This window comes from Microcaecilia unicolor, chromosome 8, assembly GCF_901765095.1.
Source record: "Microcaecilia unicolor chromosome 8, aMicUni1.1, whole genome shotgun sequence".
Lineage (NCBI taxonomy): Eukaryota > Metazoa > Chordata > Amphibia > Gymnophiona > Siphonopidae > Microcaecilia > Microcaecilia unicolor.
The window spans coordinates 99788046-99810839 of record NC_044038.1 but is presented as its reverse complement, the minus strand read 5'-3'; the positions used below and the strand labels follow the sequence as shown (position 1 = coordinate 99810839).

Sequence of the window (22794 nt, the reverse complement as noted above, 5' to 3'; positions counted from 1 at the left end):
TGTACTTATGTACTAGGAACTGGGCAACATTCTGGGAATGGGGAGCCTATTCCGAAAAGATGGGCTCTACCTTAACCAAGGTGGGACCAGGCTGCTGGCATAGCCATTTAAAAAGTAGCAGCTTTTAAAATAGAAATTGGGGGAGGTTGACAGTTGCTCAAAAACGCATGGTTCGGGATAAGGTATCTTTGAAAGATATCACCAAATAGGGAAGATAGGGTATCCTGATAGTGAGGCTGCAAAAGAGACTGTAGTAGATCAGGTGTCCTTAAATAAATATAAAAATCAGACAAAAGATTGTAAATTAATACTGTCAAGTACTAAGCATGATGTAAATAGGAACAACAAACATAGTTTGAAATGTCTATATGCGAATGCTAGGAGCCTAAGAAATAAGATGGGAGAGTTAGAATATATTGCACTAAATGAAAAATTAGATATAGTAGGTATCTCTGAAACCTGGTGGAAAGAGGATAACTAGTGGGACACTGTCATACCGGGGTAGAAATGATATCGTAGCGATAGGGTGGATCAAATTGGTGGAGGGGTAGCATTGTATATTAACGAGAGCCTTGAATCAAATAGATTGAAAATTCTGCAAGAAAACAAAACACTTCTTGGAATTCCATGTGTAAAGGGGAAAAGGATAGTGATAGGAGTGTACTACTGTCCGCCTGGCCAGGATGAGCAAACAGAAGCAGAAATGTTAAAGGAAATTAGGGACGCAAACAACCTGTGTAACACAATAATAATGGGTGATTTCAATTACCCCGATATTTGATTTCAATTATCCCGATATTGACTGGGTAAATGTAACATCGTGGAACGCTAGGGAGGTAAAATTCCTTGATGAAATGAAGGACTGCTTTCTGGAGCAGCTGGTACAGGAGCCGACGAGAGAAGGAAAAATTCTAGACCTAGTCCTTAGTGGAGCGCATGATCTGATGCGGGAGGTAATGGTGCTGGGGCCACTTCATAACAGTGATCATAATATGATCGGATTTGATATTAGCTTTGAAGTAAGTATACGTGGAGGGGCATAATCGAACAAAAACGTCTATCTCCATGGGCGTTTATCTCCGAGAATGGGTCCGTGAAGGGGCGGACCGAACCGTATTTTTGAAAAAAAATAGATGTCCATGTTTTATTCGACAATTTGTGAGCTGGGCGTTTTTGTTTTTCAGCGATAATGGAAAATGAAAGCGCACAGCTCAAAAACGAATAAATCCAAGGCATTTGTTCGTGGGAGGGGCCAGGATTCGTAGTGCACTGGTCCCCCTCACATGCCAGGACACCAACCGGGCACCCTAGGGGGCACTTTTACAAAAACAAAAAAAAAGGTAAAAGAGCTCCCAGGTGCATAGCACCCTTCCCTTGTGTGTTGAGCCCCCCAAATCCCCCTCAAAACCCACTGCCCACAAGTCTACACCATTACTATAGCCCTAAGGGGTGAAGGGGGGCACCTACATGTGGGTACAGTGGGTTTGGGGGGGGGGTTGGACAACTAATAAGCGTTAAGCAGCACAATTGTAACAGGTAGGGGGGATGAGCCTGGGTCTACCTGCCTGAAGTCCACTGCACCCTCTAACAACCGCTCCAGGGACCTGCATACTGCTGCCAGGGAGGTGGGTATGACATTTGAGGGTGAAAATAAAAAGTTGTGAAACATCATTTTTTGTGGTGGGAGGGGGTTAGTGACCACTGGGGGAGTCAGCGGAGGTCATCCCCAATTACCTCTGGTGGTAATCTGGTCATTTAGGGCACTTTTGGGGGCCTTATTCGTGAAAAAACAGGGTCCAGGAAAAGTGCCCTAAATTCTAGCTACAAACGCATACTTTTTTTCCATTATCGGCGAAAGGCGCCCATCTCTGTTCGGGTGATAACCATGCCCCAGTCCCACCTTCACCACGCCTCCGACACGCCCCCGTCAACTTTGTACGCTTTCGCGATGGAGTGCAGTTGAAAACGTCCAAGTTCGGCTTTTGATTATACCGCGCTATTCGTTTTTGTGAGATAAACGTCCATCTCCCGATTTAGGTCGGAACTTGGGCGTTTTTCTCATTCGATTATAAGCAAGATAGGAAATCAAATATGTTAGTGTTTAACTTTAAAAAAGGAGACTATGATAAAATGAGAAGAACAGTGAAAAAAAAATTAGAGGAGCAGCTGCAAGGGTCAAACACTTACATCGGGCGTGGATGCTGTTCAAAAACACGATCCTAGAAGCCCAGGTCAAATATATTCCGCGTATTAAAAAAGGACGGAAGACCAAACGACAGCTGGCATGGTTAAAAAGTGAGCTGAAGGAAGGTATTAGAGCTAAATGAAAATCCTTCAGAAAATGGAAGAAGGAACCGTCTGAAAATAATAAGAAACAGCATAAGGAATGTCAAGACAAATGCAAAGCGCTGATAAGGAAGGCAAAGAGGGACTTTGAAAAAAAGATTGCGTTGGAGGCAAAAACACCTAGTAAAAATGTTTTTAGGTATATTAAAAGCAGGAAAAAGGCAAAAGAATTGGTTGGACTGCTAGATGACCTAGGGGTAAAGGGGGCGATCAGGGAAGACAAAGCCATAGCAAATTCTTTGCTTCGGTCTTCACCAAGGAAGATTTGGGAGAGATACCGGTGCCAGAAATGGTATTCAAAGCTGATGAGTCGGAGAAACTGAATGAAATCACTATAGACCTAGAGGATGTAACAGGGGCGTAGCCAGACACCCAATTTTGGGTGGGCCTGGGCCCAAGATGGGTGGGCAGAAGAATCTCGCCCCGTCCCACAGGTGATTTGGTCTCTCCTCTCGCCTGCATGCCATATGGCCTCTCAAACATCCCCCTCCCCCGCATACCTTTTAAATAGCAGATTTTCACCAGCAGCGAGCAGCAACTAATACACACTGCTCACGTTGGCCCCACACCCTTCCCTCTGATGCAGCTTCCTGTTTCCGCCTAGGCAGAAATACATCAGAGGGAAGGCTGTGGGGCCGGTGTGAGCAGTATGTATGTCACTGCTCACTGCAGGCGAAGATCTGCTACTTACAAGGTATGCAGGAGGGACACTTGTTGGGAGTTTTCGGCTGGTAGGGCTTGGGGATCCCTGCCAGCCCCATCATAGGTATGCTGTTACTGGGTGGGCCTGAACCCAAAGTGGGTGGGCCTAGGCCCACCTAAGCCCACCCTTGGCTACACCACTGGGATGTAATGGGGCAATTTGACAATCTGAAGAGTATCAAATCTCCTGGACCGGATAGTATTCATCCCAGAGTACTGATAGAACTGAAAAATGAACTTTCAGAACTATTTTTAGTAATATGTAATTTATCCTTAAAATCAAGCATGGTAAGAACATAAGAACATAAGCACTGCTATACTGGGAAAAGACCATTGGTCCATCAAGCCCAGCATCCTGTCTCCGACAGCGGACAATCCAGGCTTCAAGAACCTGGCAACCCCCCCCAAAAAATAAAAAAATAATGTTCAATGGACTTTTCCCTCAGGAATTATTATTATTATTATTAGCATTTGTAAAGCGCTACCAGACGCACGCAGCGCTGAACACATGACACAAAGAGACAGTCCCTGCTCAAAAGAGCTTACAATCTAAATAATACAGACAGACAAGACAGTTACGGGTGAGGGAAGTAATGGGTGAGAAGGAAGGAAAGGACAATTTAGTGGCTAGGAGCTAAAAGCAGCAGTGAAAAGGTGGGTTTTCAGCATAGATTTGAAAACAGGTAGAGATGGAGCTAGACGTATAGGTCCAGGAAGTCTATTCCAGGCATAAGGTGCCGCGAGAGAAAAGGAACGAAGCCTGGAGTTAGCAGTGGAGGAGAAGGAGGACGACAAGAGAAATTTGTCCAGTGAGCGGAGTTCACGGGGAGGAATGTAGGGAGAGATGAGAGTGGAGAGGTAATGGGGGGCTGCAGAGTGGATGCATTTAAAGGTCAGTATGAGAAGTTTAAACTGTATGCGGAAGCGGACAGGGAGCCAGTGAAGTGACTTGAGGAGTGGGCTATAACGGTTCTGGCGGAAAATAAGTCATACCGCAGAATTTTGAATAGATTGGAGAGGAGAGAGATGGCTGAGTGGAAGACCAGTGAGAAGTAAATTGCAATAGTCCAAGCGAGAGGTGACAAGGTTGTGGATAAGAGTTCTGGTAGCGTATTCAGAAAGGAAGGGGCAAATTTTGCTAATGTTGTAGATAAAGAAACAACAGGTTTTGGCGATCTGTTGAATATGTGCAGAGAAGGAGAGAGAGGAATCAAAGATGACTCCAAGGTTATGAGCCGAGGAGACAGGGAGGATGTGAGAGCCATTAACAGAGATAGAGAAAGGGGGAAGAGGGGAGGTGGGTTTAAGGGGAAAAACGAGAAGTTCAGTTTTGGTCATGTTTAGCTTTAGATGGCGTTGAGACATCCAAGCGGCAATGTCGGACAAGCAGGCTGAGATTTTATCGTGGATTGAGGTTGAGATCTCAGGGGTAGAGATGTAGATCTGAGAGTCAGCGTAAAGATGGTACCGAAAGCCATGGGATGAAATCAGGGCACCAAGGGAAGAGGTATAGATGGAGAAAAGGAGGGGTCCAAGGACAGAACCTTGAGGCACACCAACAGAAAGTGGGATGGAAGTTGAAGAGGATCCACCAAAGTGAACACTGAAAGAACGAAGTGAGAGGTAAGAGGAGAACCAGGAAAGAACAGGGCCCTGGAATCCAAGCGAGGACAGCGTATCTAGATGTATAGTGTGGTCAACAGTGTCGAAAGCAGCAGATAGGTCAAGAAGGATAAGGATAGAATAGAGACCTGTGGATTTAGCCAGTAGCAGGTCATTAGAGACCTTGGTAAGTGCAGTTTCAGTAGAGTGAAGAGGGCGAAAACCAGATTGGAGTGGGTCAAGAATAGGTTGTGAAGAAAGAAAGTCAAGACAACGGCGGTGAACAACACGTTCAAGTAATTTGGAGAAGAAAGGGAGAAGGGAGATGGGGCTGCTGTCACTACATTCTCTGGCAACGAGTTCCAGAGTCCAACTACATGCTGAGTAAAGAAAAACTTTCTCCTGTTTGTTTTAAATCTACCATATTCTAGCTTCATCTTGTGTCCCCTGGTTCTATTGTTGTTTGAAAGTGTAAACAAACGCTTGACATCTGTCTGCTCTACTCCGCTCATTATCTTGTAGACTTCTATCATATTACCCCTCAGCTGCCTTTTCTCCAAGCTGAAGAGCCCTAACCTTCTCAGCCTTTAGGAAAGTCGTTCCATCCCTTTTATCATTTTCATCTCCCTCCTCTGCACCTTCTCCAATTCCTTTATATCTTTTTTGAGATGCGGCGACCAGAATTGGACACAATATTCGAGGTGCGGTCGCACCAGGGAGCGATACAACGGCATTATAACATCCTTGTGCTTGTTTTCCATCCCTTTCCGAATAATACCCAACATTCTATGCGCTTTCTTAGCCGCGGCAGCACACTGAGCAGAAGTACTGGAAGATTGGAGGGTGGCCAATGTATCAATGGTCAGATCACTATATATGTACTTTATTTCTGAATGTGTTGTGCTGTTATCTCATATATCTAAATGACCAGAAAAGAAAACTGTTCTTGGGGGGGTCATGTGATGGCAGGACCCTGAGCGGACGTTCCTTGGCTGCTCTCCTCGCTATCGCTGAAATAAAACCGCTATATATCAGATTCCCACCCCGTTTGGAGGGACTGTGTACCCACCTGCAGTGAAAAGAAGCTTCTCTGGAGCAGACCGACTGGTTGAAGTGGTGTTTTGAGGGGGGTTTCCTGGTACGCCAGCCCGGAATCCGCGTGCACAAAGGAACCGCGGAGCACAACACGCTGCCAAGATGGCGACCGGAGCAGCATCTGTAGGGGAGAATCAACAGCAGGCCCCTCCAGTGATTGCACTGCAAGAAGCGGCGATCAAGGAAATAATGAAACACATGGCAGCAGTGCTTGACGACAAATTGTCAGCTTTACACGCGTTCATGGATGATATGAAAGAAAACATAGTAGCACAGGGAAATCGTATACAGAATGCCGAGGAGCGGATATCCCGCCAGGAAGACATGGTGAACGGCTCGTTCCCTGGAGGAAGTGACCCAGGGGGCAGAACTATATTATGAAGCTGAGAGGCTCCCCCTTAATCCTTTTCTCCCACGGGATAAGGGGCCTAGAGGCCAATTGGTGGCCCAAACCCAAGAAAGGGAGCCTGACATGGGGAGGAAAGGGGGCCCACAAAGAGGTGGCAGGTGCTTTCAATGTGGCCAAGGGGGTCATTATCTGAGGGAGTGTAGGGAGAAAATCGGGTTCATGGGTCAGAGTGAGGTAGACCTGGGCTCCTTTTTTTTCCATGAAGTAATGTTGGAAGGAGTACCGGTTAGGGGCCTGCTGGATTCAGGGGCGAATCAATCTATGATATCCAAGGCTCTATTGAAGAAGTTAAGGGACACTCAAGGGGCGGGGGGTGAAGAAAGGTATTGTGGAACGCTACCCATTAGGTGCATTCATGGGGCAGCCACAGCCTACCCAGTATTCCGCCTGAGGATTCGTAGCCCTTTCTGTAGTGGGCCACTTAATGTAGCCGTGTTACCTAAACTACCCTTTGACCTGGTGTTGGGAAGGGATTGGGCCCCTTTTTCCAAGTGCCTGCAAGAGTTGCATGGGTGGGTTACTACAAGGGCTCAAGAGTCAAGGAAGAGGGAGGTACCCTTGGGGAATGACCCCTTGGGGCAAATCTTTCCCTTTCACGAAGTAGTGTTGGGGGTTCCCGGGCGAGGGAGAAAGGAGGATAGGGCCACCGGGATCCAGGAAAGGGGAGATAAGGCCCGGGCCCTGCGGAGAATCAGGCAGGGGGAGAGTATGACTTTGGTGACGGAAGAGGTGTTGGCACGGTTCCCGGCCTTTGCCCAAGAACAGAAGGGCGATCCGGCCCTTAAGCGAGCTTTTGAGCAAACCACAGGAGTCCTCAGACAGTTTCCCCCGTTTTCAACTAGTGAGGGGGTTATTGTATAGGGAGATGCGGGAACCAGCGGGGGGAACCATCCGACAACAGCTAGTAATTCCCCAACTCTTTAGAAAAATCATACTTAAGGGGGGTCACGATCACCCTTTAGCAGGCCATAAGGTTTCCCAGAATACACTGAGACAGATCCTAGAGCGGTTCTATTGGCCAGGGGTACATAGGGAGGTACAGGAGTATTGTCACAGCTGTCCCCAGTGTCCGAAGTTACTTGACCGTTTCCCCCCGAAAGCTCCGTTGATGCCCCTTCCTATTATAAAAGAACCTATGACTAGCTTGGCCATGGACATTATTGGGCCCCTCATCAAGACTCCCAGGGGATTCCTCTATATTCTAGTGATCTTGGACCGAGCTACTAGATTTCCCTGGGCTATCCCTTTACGGAACATAAAGGCGAGAGGAATTGCCACAGAGCTAATTAAGCTCTTTTGTGAGGTCGGTTTCCCTAAAGAGGTCCTGACGAATCAGGGCTCCAATTTTAAGTCCAGTAGCCTCCAGCAATTATGGGAGACTTTTGGGATACGTCATGTTACCACCTCCGCTTACCATCCCCAGGCTAATGGGATGGTCGAGCGGTTCAACAAAACCCTTAAAGGTATGTTGAGAAAGGGACTAGACGGACAGTATGGGGACTGGGATCAGCTCCTCCCCTTTGCCCTATATGCCTGCCGGGAAAATGTTCAGGCCTCTCGAGCTAGTTTATGGGCATCCCCCCCGAGGGATCCTAGATATTATACAGGAGCAGTGGGTGGAGAGAGCTGAAGAGCCCCAACCCGTCAGTACATACTTAAAAGACCTAAAGGCCCGATTGCATCGCCTATCAGCATACGCCCAAAGTAATCTGGGAATGTCTCAGGGCATCCAGAAGAAGTACTATGACCGAGGCACTAAAGCCAGACATTTCAGGGTCGGAGAGAGAGTTTTGGTAATGGTACCCTCGGACCCGCATAAATTTCTCTCACAATGGAAAGGGCCCTTCACCATAGCTGCTAAGGTAGGTCCTTGGTCGTATAAAGTTAAAAATGACAGGGGCTGGGTCCAGACCTACCACGTAAATGTATTACGCCCCTGGATAGAAAGGAGCGGGATGGGGGCCCTCCGAGAAGAAGACCTGGGGCCCCAACTTACTGATCTTAAAGAAGGAGGAACCCCGGGTATAGGGTTGGACTTAGACCCCAGCAGAGGCAGGCAGTTGAGACACTGTTAAGTGAATTCCAGGATGTGTTCCTGGGGAAACAAGGGTGATTACGCATCATATTCATACGGAACCAGGGCGGATTAGCCGCCAGAGACCCTATAGGGTGCCAGAGGCTCGGAGACAGGAAATTATCAGACAAGTGCAAGAAATGCAGGACCTGGACATCATTGAGGAGTCCAACAGCCCCTGGGCCAGCCCCGTAGTGCTAGTACCAAAGCCTGATGGCTCCCAAAGATTCTGTATAGACTTCAGAAGGGTCAGTGCCATTTCTCGATTCGATGCCTACCCCATGCCCCGCATCGATGAGTTGTTAGACAGACTGGGGCAGGCGAGATTCCTTACCGCTCTAGATCTTACAAAGGGCTATTGGCAGATTCCTTTGGCCGAGGAGGCCAAGCCAAAAACCGCCTTTGGCACGCCTAGAGGGCTATATCAGTTCCGAAGGATGCCCTTTGGCTTGAATGGGGCGGCGGCCTCCTGTCAGTGCTTGGCCGATTTCATCCTGAGAGGGCATTATGAGTATGCGGCGGCCTATATGGATGACATTGTGATATTTAGCCAAGACTGGGAGTCCCATCTGCCTCGGGTTGCTGCGGTGCTAAGGTCGCTGCAGAGGGCAGGCTTGACGGTAAACCCAAAGAAGTGCATGTTTGCCAGCTGGGAAGTTACCTACTTGGGATACCGAGTGGGGGGTGGCATCATCAAACCCATAACAGACAAAGTACAGGGGATACAGGAATTTTCCTTGCCCCACAACAAGAAGCAACTCCGTAGCTTTTTGTTCTCGTGGGGTACTCGAGGCGCTTCATTCCCAGATTTGCAGAAATCTCCTGTCCCTTGACCGAGATGTTAAAAAAGGCCCAACCTAATACCCTGAGGTGGGAAACACAAGGGAGGGAAGCCTTTGATACCCTGCGCCACATTCTGTGTCAAGAACCTGTTTTAAGGGGGGTGGATTTCGGGAGACCCTTCCTTTTACAAACTGATGCCTCGCAAGAGTTCGGGCAGAAGGAGCATCCAGTACTGTGTTTAAGCAAGAAGTTGACCCCAGCCGAACGACGCTATTCGGTCATAGAAAGGGAATGCCTAGCCGTTAAGTGGGCCGTGGAGGCTTTAAAATATTACCTACAAGGGCGCCACTTTACGCTCATAACTGACCATGCCCCACTGAAGTGGCTACAACAGATGCGGGGCCAAAATGGCCGTCTGACTAGGTGGTATTTGGCTTTACAGGCTTTTTCCTTCACAGTGCAACATCGGGCAGGGAAACTCCATGGGAATGCTGATGCCCTGTCGCGAATTGCGGACCCTCAGGAGGGCCCTCTTCAGTCCCCTGAGGGTCGCAATTTCTTGAGGGAGGGGGGTGTGTGACAAGGCTACAGCCCAGAGGTACAAAATGAAACAACAAAATCCTGAACTACGTCTCCCAGAATGCATTGCCCGTCCCAGCAAGGGGAGCCCCAGGGATAGACAAGATGGATATATACCAACTCTGACCACAAGAGGGAGGGAGAAGGAAGAAGCCCAGTTCCCCTGGCTCCGCAATCTATACATCATGCCTCCCACCTGTAAGAGGGAAGGGTGGGGTGAGAAGCAGGAGGAGGAGGGGATGGATTGGGTGGAGGAGGTGGTTAAAGAGGCTGAGCAAGAAGCAGAGAGCAGGATGGAATGGGAGCTGGAGAGCCCTGAGGAAGGTAGCACCTAAAGGGGGAAAGCTATGTGTTTAAAAGTTTTGATTTAAAACCTGTTGTAAGGAAGAAGCCTGTTTTGATTTGAACTGTTTGCTGTGGGGGAAGGGCAGAGGGCTGGAAGAGTTATAAGCCTGGTTCCCCAGCTGCTCCTGTTTGTTGTGTATAAGAACTGTGGGAGCTGGAAACCCTGAACTTGGACAGGAGGGAACAATCCTGCTGAAAGGCCAGCACTGCTTGTGATACGTACTTTGAAAAGGAAGTATTTTCAAAGGGGACTATTGCAGCCCTCAAGAAAGGGCAGAGACTGGGGATTGCTGGGTGAGGGGCAGCACAACCCTGCCTGGGGCAGTCCTAACCCAGGGCTGGACTGAAGCTTTTGTTTGTAACTTGGAAACAAAATAAAAAGAAAAGAATATTTGAAGGTATCTGCTGGTGGAGATTTGTGGGGACCGGATTAATCCTGGGGAGGAGACTTCCTTCCTCCCCTTACTGGTGCAGCAGTCCCATTTACAAGATACAACTGGAGTTTGTGAAATTTTATAAGGCATTATATGATAAAGGGGAGACAGACAGAGAACAGAGAGAGTCGTTTTTTTCAGGGATTGTTTCTCCCCCAGCTATCCCAGGCAGAGAGAGAAGCTGTGAATGCTCAGATGACAGGAGTTGAGATTGAGCTGGCGATTAAGCGCTTGAAATTGGCAAAGGCACCAGGGCCTGATGGGCTTGGGCCTGAGTCCTACAAGATTCTGGGCATGAAAATTAGTCCTCCCTTTCAAGAATTGTCATCACCTATGTGCTGCGGGGGAGGCAGGAAGGAATTTGACGCACGCACATATTGTGGTGCTCCCCAAACCTGGGAAGGGTGAAGAGCTGTTAGGATCGTACCGCCCAATATCGCTTCTCAACTAGGACATAAAACCTTTTGCGAATATTCAGGCCCACAGATTGGGAAAGGTGCTGCCTGCGCTGATACATGACGACCAAGCGGGGTTTGTGCTGGGTAGATATGCGTGATCTAATGTCCTCCGGGCTTTAACAGTTTTAGGGGCTGTGCCAGGAGATGCTATCATCACTAGTCTGGATGCGGAGAAAGCATTTGACAAGATTCTGTGGGATTACCTGTTCTGGGTGCTTCCCCAGTTTGGGATTATGGCCTCGTTTTTGGGTGGTATAAGAGCTTTATATAGTAATCCCATGGCCCAAATAATGATTAATGGAGCGCTTTCTCCAATTTTCAGGCTGGAACGTGGCACCAGGCAGAATTGGAAAAGGTGCAGCGAAGGGCGATTAAAATGATAGCGGGGATGGGACAACTTCCCTATGAAGAAAGACTAAGGAGGCTAGGGCTTTTCAGCTTGGAGAAGAGATGGCTGAGGGGAGACATGATAGAGGTATATAAAATGAGTGGAGTGGAACAGGTGGATGTGAAGCGTCTGTTCATGCTTTCCAAAAATACTAGGACTAGGGGGCATGCGATGAAACTACACTGTAGTAAATTTAAAACAAATCGGAGAAAATATTTCTACACCCAACGCATAATTAAACTCTGGAATTTGTTGCCGGAGAACGTGGTGAAGGCGGTTAGCTTGACAGAGTTTAAAAAGGGGTTAGACGGTTTCCTAAAGGACAAGTCCATAAACCACTACTAAATGGAGTTGGGAAAAATCCACAATTCCAGGAATAACATGTATAGAATGTTTGTATGTTTGGGAAGCTTGCCAGGTGCCCTTGGCCTGGATTGGCCGCTGTCGTGGGCAGGATGCTGGGCTCGATGGACCCTTGGTCTTTTCCCAGTGTGGCATTACTTATGTCCGCTTTTGCCCATGCTTTTTGTGCTATCACTCGAACCCTTTGCTGTAAAGATCAGACAGTCTAGCCAAGTGCATGACATCAAGGTGGGGTCCCAAGAATTTAAAATAAATCTATTTGCTGATGACATGCTTATGTATTTAGATCAGGCAACCACGTCGCTTCCTAATTTGATAACGCTGCTCACACAATTTGGGTGTTTTTCTGGGCTGCGAATCAGTCTGGACAAATCGGAAGCTTTGGCAGTATCTTCCCCGTGTAAATGCCAGCGTTCCCTTTGGTATGGTCGTCGGGCACTCTAAAGTATTTAGGAGTGTATTTACATAAAGATTTGAAGGAAATATACCACCGAAACATACAGGACAAACTCAGTAGCATCAAAGTGTTGTGTAACAGGTGGCGAGAGCTATTGCTCTCACTGCCGGGGAGGGTGGCACTATTTAAAATGGTCATGCTGCCAAAGATCCTTTACCCCTTGCAGATGTTGCCTCTATGGATTACGAGAAGGGATGAATTCTATTACAAAGGGTGTATTGGGTCTTTCCTATGGGCGGGACGCAGGGCCAGAATTGGATTTGTTAAGCTTGTGCAATCTAGAATTAGGGGAGGATTAAATCTGCCAGATCTCCAATTGTATAATGTGGCATCCCTGCTTAGATGGATTCATGAAATGCACATGGGGGCGTCGAGTTTTGTACCGCATTCCATTTGGGAGGCAGGTTCTTTGCCATTCGCGGCTTTTAGTCTCCTGCAGTCTGGAACGGGGGGGGGGGGGGGGGGGAGAGAGTTTGAATCCTTTGCTCCGCCCGCTGCGACGAGCTTGGGACTGGTGGAGCAGTGTAGGGGGCGCAGAGGGCCCTTCTCCTTTTCTGACTGCGGTAGACAACCCTCAGTTTCCAGCGGGACAGGGTGTGACCCGTTTTAAAGCATGGGCGCGTAGGGGATACCGCTACGTAGGACAATTCATGGGGCTTGGAGGGGGCTCTCTCCCCACTTTTGAGCAGGCGTAGGAGGTTTGGAATTTGGTGCGTGCAGACTTCATGCCTTTCTTGCAGTGGAGGCACTATTGTGCCGCATTAACTTCTGCGAGAACTGGTGGCCTGACCTTCTCCCAATTGGATAAGATTTTTTGTCAAGTACCAAAAGAGGCGAACAAGCTAGCGGTTTGGTATGCTATAGGGAGGGAGCAAAGGCAGGTGTCCTCTTTTGGAAGCCTGGCTAAGTGGTGGGGGGGGGGGGGGGGAGCAATTAGGAGAAGAGATCACAGTGGAGAAGCTTTCAGCATACTTTATTGATGCGTTCAAGGCGACGCCAAGTGCTAATTTATAAGAAATGCAGTTTAAGTTACTGCATGGTGCTTTTATAACAAGGGATAAGGGGAAGAAAATGGGGCTTTGGGAGGATAGTAAATGTGTTAGATGCAAGCAGAGGGAGGATACTCTTATCCATACCTTCTTGGAATGTTTGGCTTTGCATGAGTTTTGGATGAATGTGCTAAGTGCTATAGAAAGGATGATAGATGTTTCTTTTGAATGGTCTTACAAGGTACTGCTTTTGGGAGATGAAACGGAGCTGGGGACACAGGGATTGTCACCCTCTCAGGTGCGCTTTGTTTGTGTGGCACTGATGATAGCTAGGAAAGTTATATTAGTGAACTGGATAGCAGAAGAACCACCAACAGTGCGCCAATGGTTGGTAAAGATGAACCAGATTGCTCGTTGGGAACAAGTAAGGATGAAGACCTCTGGGCAAAAGAATGAACAGGTATATAGTTCCTTGTGGAAGCTCTTTGAAGTACTACATAAAGGGCCTCAATAGACTCCAGGAATGGAGGGGGGAATGGGGGGCAAGGACTGCTGGGAGGGATAAAATAAAAACCAGAAGGTAAACAGGAGTGCACCCAGGAATGTTGTTCATAGTTATGTTTACACAGAATGCAGGGAATGGATTTAGATATTATAAAAGGGCATGCATAGAAAGTGTTGTTTGATCTATGATGGATGTTTAGGATTTACAAGGCACGCAATGGTCAAGTGTGTCCAGCTATGATCTTCCCTAATTGTATATTGTTGCTTATCTTCAGTTGTATTGTGCATCTTTTGTACTTCTGTACTTCAATAAAAATATATTTAAAAAAAGAAAACTGTTCTTAGTAGAAGGAAAATTGATTTCAAAGTGTTTTGGAATTAAGAGGGTTCACCCTTACAGCTAGAATTTTCTAAACTTGATAAATGTCGTACTGATTGGTTAGAAAGTATTTCATCAGCTTTAGATAATGTTTTTCCCTGCTATGTAAGACATATATCTGGAGATGTTAAGAACTTGTGGTATTCTGCAGCTTTAAAATCTCAAAAACGCGAATGTCAGAAAACAGAATGAGCTTGGAGAAAGTCAGTTGATCTAGCTTTAAAAAGTCAATGGAGGAAATTATTTTACAATATACATTTCATATTAAAAAGCCCTCTCCTGAAGTCACTTCATTGGCTCCCTATCCGTTTCCGTATACAATTCAAGCTCCTCTTATTGACCTATAAGTGCATTCACTCTGCAGCCCCTCACTACCTCTCACTACCTCTCCACCCTCATCTCTCCCTACACTCCTTCCCAGAAACTCAGTTCACTAGGTAAACCTCTCCTAACTGTGCCCTTCTCCTCCACCGCTAACTCCAGACTCCGTTCCTTTTATCTTGCCGCACCTTATGCCCGGAATAGACTTCCTGAGCCGCTACGTCAAGCTCCATCTCTGGCCGCCTTCAAATCCGGACTAAAGGCCCACCTGTTTAATGCTGCTTTGACTCCTAACTTTTCACTTGTTCGTAACCTTTATCTTATCTTATTCTCTTCAATAGTCCCTTATCCCTGTCCAGCTTATAATCGAAAGTGATCACCGGCCATCTTCCGACACAAATCGGGAGATGGCCGGCGATTTCTTAAAAGCGGTGAAATTGGTATAATCGAAAGCGGCATTTTTGACAGCATTGCCGCTTTCTCGTTGGTTCGCCGGCGAAAGTTCAAGGGGGCGTGTCGGTAGATTAGCAAAGGTGGGCATGGGCGTGGCTACCAGATGGCCGGCTTTCGCTGATAATGGGGAAAAAAAGCGGCGTTAAGCAGTATTTCGCTGGGTTTACTTGGTATTTTTATTTTCACGACCAAGCCTCAAAAAGGTGCCCCAACTGACCACTGGAGGGAATGGGGGATGACCTCCCCATACTCCCCCAGTGGTCACCAATCCCCTTCCATACTAAAAAAATAAAACAAAAAACCTTTTTTGCCAGCCTGTATGCCAGCCTCAAATGCCGTACCCACATCCATGATAGCAGAATGTGTTGTATCCTCCGACAGCCTTTCCCTGGTTGCAATGTGGCTCTCGGGTGAGTGTGACACCTTTTTTGTTAGGTGCCCTGCAGAGTCACATTAGCAATGCATTGTGGTGGGTGTAGGGTACTGGGCTCTACTCCCATGGTGCTTTTCCCCCCTGCTAACTGGGTCAGAGTGTGCTCTGTTTTGTTTCCTGTTGTAGTCCATGCGGTAGTGGCCATTTTTGTAAGCCAGTTAGAGAACGTAGTTCTTACCTTGAATGGTGCGGAAAGAGGGCATTGTACACCATTGTGCCTGTTCTGACCTACTGCTAATCTTAGTACCAGGGGACTCTTTGCCAGTGGGGCACAACCTCTGATCTGCAGTTAATTGTGAGTAAACGTGCTTATTCCAAGAAAGGACTTTTTCAAAGAGATTAGTCTTCAGGTGTGAACTGGTGTGCCACAGTTATACAGCAGCAATAAGTCCTAGAGGCTGTATGCAGGTCCCTGGAGCAATTTTAGTGGGTGCAGTACATTTGTGGGTAGTGGGTTTGGGGGGTGGGGGTTGGTGGGCTCAGCTTCCAAAGTAAGGGAGCTATGCACTTGGGAGCTTTTCTGAAGTCCACCGCAGTGACCCCTAGGGTGGCTGGTTGGTATCCTGGCATGTCAGGGGCCAGTGCACTAAAAATGCTGGCTCCTCTCACGGCCAAATGCCTTGAATTTGGCTGGGGTTTGAGATGGCCGACATAACTTTCCATTATTGCTGAAAAACAAACCCGATCATCTCAAACCCGGCGAACTCCACGGCATTTGGCCTGGCTAAATCATATTATCGACAAAAAAGATGGCCGGCCATCTTTTTCGATAATACGGTTCCGGCCAGCTGTAGCTGTATTTGGCCGGCGACGTTCGATTATGCCCCTCCATGTGTCCTATCTGTCTGTCCTACCCTCATCCCTTATTTGTCCTGTCTGACTGTCCTGATTTAGATTGTAAGCTGTCTTGAGCAGGGACTGTCTCTTCTTCATGTTCAATTGTGAAGCGCTGCGTACGACTGGTAGCGCTATAGAAATGATTTGTAGTAATAGTAAAAAGGCAAAAAGGAAATATTATTCAAATTTAGTAGGGCTGGATAAACTTAATTTGACCAAATTATTTGGTATTGATATCTCTTATTAAAAATCCTGCAAACACAATCTCTGAAGTTATGCAGCCTACAGCAAAGAATCTTGCAATTTATTTCTCTAGCAAGATTGGTTTTATATATACATCTTTTCAGAATTATAATTATTGTAGAGATTATACTTTAGAGAGGATTGATGCTGACGGTATACCTGCTGATAGATGCTGGACATCTTTTCAGGTTGTTACAGGTTCTGAGATGGAGTGTTTTGTTAAGCAGTTTTCTAACACTCATTGTTTGCTGGACATTTGTCCAGCAGTTTTGCTGGCCAATGTCCCTTCAACTATAATTGATTGGTTGGTGAAACTGGTGAATGTTGTTCTATCCTGAAGCTGGCTCTCTTCTTCTTTTGGAAAAATAGTACTTATTCCAATACTGAAAGGAACTAATCTGGATTTATCCTTGACAGCAAGTTTTAGACCAGTTGAAGGAATCCCCATTTATTACTACAACGATTGAATTTGTGGTGGCTTTTCAATTTAATAGTGTTCTCCTAACATGGAGGGGCATAATCGAAGGGAGCGCCCAAGTTTTCCTGAGGACGTCCTCACAGGACGTCCTGGCAAAGGGGCGAGGAAACTCATATTATCGAAACAAGATGGGTGTCCATCTTTCGTTTTGATAATATGGTCGGGGATGCACAAATCTTAACATTTAGGTCGTCCTTAGAGATGGTCGTCCTTAGACTTGGTCGCTTCTGATTTTTGGCGATAATGGAAACTAAGGACGCCCATCTCAGAAACGACCAAATGCAAGCCCTTTGGTCGTGGGAGGAGCCAGCATTTGTAGTGCACTGGTCCCCCTCACATGCCAGGACACCAACCGGGCACCCTAGTGGGCACTGCAGTGTACTTCAGAAAAAGCTCCCAGGTACACAGCTCCCTTAGCTTGTGTGCTGAGCCTCCCAACCCCCCCCCCCCCCCCAAAACACACTCCCCACAACTGTACACTACTACCATAGCCCTTATGGGTGAAGAGGGGCACCTAGATGTGGGTACAGTGGGTTTCTGGTGGGTTTTGAAGGGCTCACATTTACCAAAAATAGGGGGGGGGGATGGGCCTTGGTCCGCCTGCCTGAAGTGCACTGCACCCACTAAAACTGCTCCAGGGACCTATATACTGCTATCATCAAGCTGGGTATGATATTTGAGGCTGGCAAAAAAATATTTTTTAATTTTTTTTTTTTAGGGTGGGAGGGGGTTAGTGACCACAGGGGGAGTAAGGGGATGTCATCCCCAATTCCCTCCGTTGGTCATCTGGTCAGTTCGAGCACCTTTTTGTGACTTGGTTGTAAGAAAAAAATGACCAGGTAAAGTCATCCAAGTGTTCGTCAGGGATGCCCTTTTTTTCCATTATGGGTCGAGGACGCCCATGTGTTAGGCACGCCCAAGTCCCACCTTCGCTACGCCTCCGACACGCCCCCCGGGAACTTTGGTCATCCCTGTGACGGAAAGCAGTTGGGGACGCCCAAAATTGGCATTCCATTATACCGATTTGGGCGACCCTGTGAGAAGGACGCCCATCCTTCTCTCCTTCTCTGCTCATATCCAGCAGACCGCCAAAACCTGTCGTTTCTTTCTTTACAACATCCGTAAAATCCGCCCCTTTCTTTCCGAGCACTCTACCAAAACCCTCATCCACACCCTTGTCACCTCTCGTTTAGACTACTGCAATCTGCTTCTTGCTGGCCTCCCACTAAGTCACCTCTCCCCTCTCCAGTCGGTTCAAAACTCTGCTGCCCGTCTCATCTTCCGCCAGGGTCGCTTTACTCATACTACCCCTCTCCTCAAGACCCTTCACTGGCTCCCTATCCGTTTTCGCATCCTGTTCAAACTTCTTCTACTAACCTATAAATGTATTCACTCTGCTGCTCCCCAGTATCTCTCCACACTCGTCCTTCCCTACACCCCTTCCCGTGCACTCTGCTCCATGGATAAATCCTTCTTATCTGTTCCCTTCTCCACTACTGCCAACTCCAGACTTCGCGCCTTCTGTCTCGCTGCACCCTACGCCTGGAATAAACTTCCTGAGCCCCTACGTCTTGCCCCATCCTTGGCCACCTTTAAATCTAGACTGAAAGCCCACCTCTTTAACATTGCTTTTAACTCGTAACCACTTGTAACCACTCGCCTCCACCTACCCTCCTCTCTTCCTTCCCGTTCACATTGATTTGATTTGCTTACTTTATTTATTTTTTGTCTATTAGATTGTAAGCTCTGAGCAGGGACTGTCTTTCTTCTATGTTTGTGCAGCGCTGCGTATGCCTTGTAGCGCTATAGAAATGCTAAATAGTAGTAGTAGTAGATTTGTGTTGAAAGATGGGCATCCTTCTCTTTCGAAAATAAGCCTGATGGTTTTAGAAGTTTTTTTTTTGTACTGAAACCCTGTTGGTAGAAATGATTTCTTGTGTTAGAGAACAGTTAAGTCAAGGTGGTCAGATGTTGCTTTTGCAATTCGATGTATCTGTGGTCTTTGACACTGTCAATCATAACATCCTGTTGTAAAGGTTGTCAGAAACTGGGGTGACTGGAACAGTGTTACAATGTTTAAAAGGCTTTTTGAAATCTAGACAATATATAGTGCTGAAAATTTGAGGTTTTTTCTGAACTTTGGATTCCCACTTGTGGTGTCCCTCAAGGCTCACCAATATCTCCTTTATGAGTACATTGTGTTTGAGTCAATTGCTGTCAGGAGAACGGATGTTTTCATATGTCGATGATATATTTTTATCAGTTCCTGTGCAAGTGAATTTACATCATTTTATTCTGAGTGTATTGGAGATAATGTGTCAAATTAAGGGGTCCTTTTAATAAACTGTGGTAAAAAGGGACCTGTGCTAGTGTCAACACGTGTTTTTGATGCAAGCTGAGGCCCCCTTTTACCGCAGCAGGTAAAAGGCTGGCTATTTTGGGGGGAAAAATGGCCGTGTGGTAAGTGAACTACTTACTGCACAGCCATTTCAGTGGGGAGCCTTACCACCACCTACCTGCAAGTTTTGTACCCACCTGATAAAGGAAGAGATTGAAAACCAGCTTTGTGAACGTACTTTTGATTAGATTGTATTATGTTTTATGAAGAATGGGATGTTAGGTTTTTGATGTATTTTAATGTCTATGTTACCCGCTCTGAACCTGTAACTTCTAGGGATTTTGTGGGATATAAGACCATAATAGCATAGCATACCACAGCATTAAGAGCAATGGTCTCCTCTGGAGCCTGTTAGATTGAGCCCTGGTCTTCTAGCAGACATTAATTACAAAATAATAAAAAAGCCACTGACTACTTGAGCTGTTAAGAGCCCAAAAGATTAGCCAAATCCAGCATGGGGAAACTGAGGCTGCTGCTGGACAGACTTCTATGGTCTGTGTTCCGTAAATGGCAAAAGAAAGTTGAAGCTTCAGCAATTCCAGTGTTGTAGATCACTTTATTATCACTTGCTGCAAGTGAGGGTGTTATGCAGCTCAAGGGGGAGGGGAAGAAATATTGACTAGTAAGTTGTATACTGTCAACAATACTTGGAGTTTTGGTTGAAACCACATATCATCCCCATCATGATTGGCTGCCTATATGGTTGGCATGGTGGAGACTTAACAATCAACTTTTAAGTATGGGTGACTAGGGCCCACACAGAGTGGCAGGTGCAACTCTGGCCACCTTTTTGGGCAGACTAGATGTACCGTGCAGGTCTTTACCTGCAGTCATTTAGTGTGTTACTGTGTATTAAGTTTTGGGGTTTTTTTTTCAATTTTTCCAACATTTTCAAGGTTACACACTTGATCAGGAAAGTGTTAATACAATTATCAAATTGACTAAACAGCCATTACGAAATGTATATATGAACAATTTTCAACACTCAAGTCCACAATAATGCGAATCCAAGATTTTCACATAGACAGGCAAAAATAATAAAGATAAAGAGAATATATTATAGGTTGTGTTGCACCTGGAGGGGACAGAGAAATTAAATTTAACTTGAACTTCCAGCTCTTTTAGCTGTTATGAAGGATGACAATTGAGGAGGGTCCATAAAGACATATTTAGATGATTCGTATTGTATGATACATTTACATGGAAACCTCAAATGAAAAATTCCTAACTGGAGAACTGCAGGTTTTAGTAACAAAAATTGTTTCCGGCCCTTCTGGGTTTCTTTTGCAACATCAGGAAACATATTAATTTTCATTCCCAGAAATGATTTATCTCTGTTCTTGAAAAACAAACGAAAAAGCCACTGTTTATCCGGTGTTAAAGCAACCGTTGCAGGTTGTACCTGTTCTATTTCAGAAGTCTCCAGAAATGCTGTTAAGTCCAAAGAGTCTCTATTTTTTTGAGGTAAATTATTTTGAGGAACATAGTAAACCTGATTAAATGGAGGTAAATTAGATTCAGGAATCTCTAAAATTTCTTGGAGGTATCTCTTAATCATATCTGTCGGCTTTATCATTTTAATTTTAGGAAAGTTTATAAGTCTTATATTATTATTTCTCATATAATTTTCATATATTTCTGTTTTCCTCCTTAAGTTGGTAATATCTTTTATCATTGCTGATTGTAAATTACCCATGTCCTTGACTTTTTTTTCAACAACTTCTATTTTTTCATTCAATGATTTAACCTCTAATTCTGATTTTAATAAGTTTTGATCTAATTTAGATATTTTCTCTCCAATAAGGTTTATTTTCTGGGTAGAAGACATCATAAATTGGGATATTAAATCCCATAAGGAATTCAATGTTACCTCCGTTGGTTTCTCCATTATTTTAAGAGGCATAGTTTCAAAACACTCTGGCCCCTTCTCTAGCTCCATAACTTGTTGCCCCACAGAAACTTTAGCAGTGTCGCTCACCTCAGACGGCAAAAAAATGTCTCTGGGTTCTCCCTCGGGTTGTGTAAGAGCCGCCATCGTGGGTTCATCGCACCTCAGCGTGTTCCCCATCGATCCATCAAGGGGTGAGCTAAACAGCTGGGGCTATGGGGGTGGGGTTCGTTGGTCGGGGCTCAGAGAAACATTAAACCCCGAAGACGCCGAAGTCTCCTGTCCTCTGCCAGCGTTTTCTAGGGGTCCGCTCCCGACTGGTGTACTCTGTCCCAGGACACCCACAAACCGGTCCATAGGGTCTGAAGGCAATCGGGTGGGGGTCTGCGGTGCTCGGGCAGGCACCCTCCCTCGTCTCTTTGGCATTCTTATAGAAGAATGATGCGAGCGTCTCTACCATCCAGGCATAAGTTTTTTTTTAAACTGCTTCCTTTCCACCTGTAAACTTTACTGACATTTTTTCCTTGCTTTCTCTCATTTTATTATTGAGATATGGACCACCCCCTCTTCTTCATTTGTGGCCTGAATTAAATGAATGACCATTAGTTGATGTATTTAATAATTATTTCCTCAAGGCTGTCCTCATCATTCATCTTTCCCACCTCTTTCAAGTGGTCCTAGCTAATCACCCCTCTCTTTACCTTTGTTGATGCATCCCATTATACCGTCTCTGATCTCACACTTCTCATCGCTGGCACAGCTGTAATCGTTCAACACCACAGCACCACCAGGACTGCAAGAGAAGACCTTCTTGCAGCTGTTGATTAAAACCTTCTCATTAGGCTGTAGAATTGTGAAAATAGACAATCAGTAGTAAGTAGAAAAGAATTAGAATTTATCTGTTGTCATTTTCTCTGTTTCTATGCAACTTCTGAAGATTACTGCAACAAATTACAAGAGATGATCGTTTACCAAAGCAATTACAAGCTGTGTTGTCTGTAAGCTGTGATACCTATGCAAAGATGATGCTGTGTGTGATGTTCAAGGAAACTGAGGAAATGCTTTACTGGAAAGCTGATAGGAACCACATGAAAAGCCTACAGAGAAGGCTGACAACACCCATGACGGGATATAAAAACGCTTAAGGTAGACAAAAAGCACAGAGGTAAGCAGGGGGGGGGGGGTAACAGGTGGAAGAATGTGGGAAGATGGATTGGGTGTTTGTTCAGTCATATGGTGGTTGATATTCAAAGTGATTTAATTGGCCAGAAACAGCTATTGGCAACTGCTTGTTCGGAGCAACCTGATTCAGCAGCACTTAACTGGCTAAACTTAAAATCAGCTATTTTGTGGGTGGTCTGGGGGCATAGTTGGCACTTATGTGGTAGTGCCAATATTCAGCACTTAACTGCCTAACTGTAATAGTAAAGTTGGACCACATAAACATCAGTCATGTTTATGCAGTGTCACTTATGTGGTTAGGTGCTGAATATCACAATTAAACCCAGCAAGTCACTGATGCCTGGACATGATCTAGCATTGAATATCCAGGAATAACACTGGCAGCAGATTAAAAATCCACTCATCAATGCTGGCTGAATATCTACTTCCATGAATTTTAAGGGGCCAAAGAAAGGAAAAAGTCTGCCATTGTCTCTCTGTCTGCAAAAACAATAGCAAGTTTTGCACCCATCTGTTAAAGGGATTTTCAAAACTCACAGAAAAATATGCAAGAACAAAACTATCTAGTGATGTTCTGATTCTCTTTTTTTGGGACTGTGTGTGTATATACGCAGTGACAAGAAGGCACAGCATTTATGCGACCCACATGTAAGC

General features: G+C 45.9%; 1 pseudogene; it reads right to left on the bottom strand.

The window, feature by feature from the left end:
- Positions 1-22794, bottom strand: part of LOC115476806 — a 638208-nt pseudogene that overhangs the window by 447545 nt on the left and 167869 nt on the right.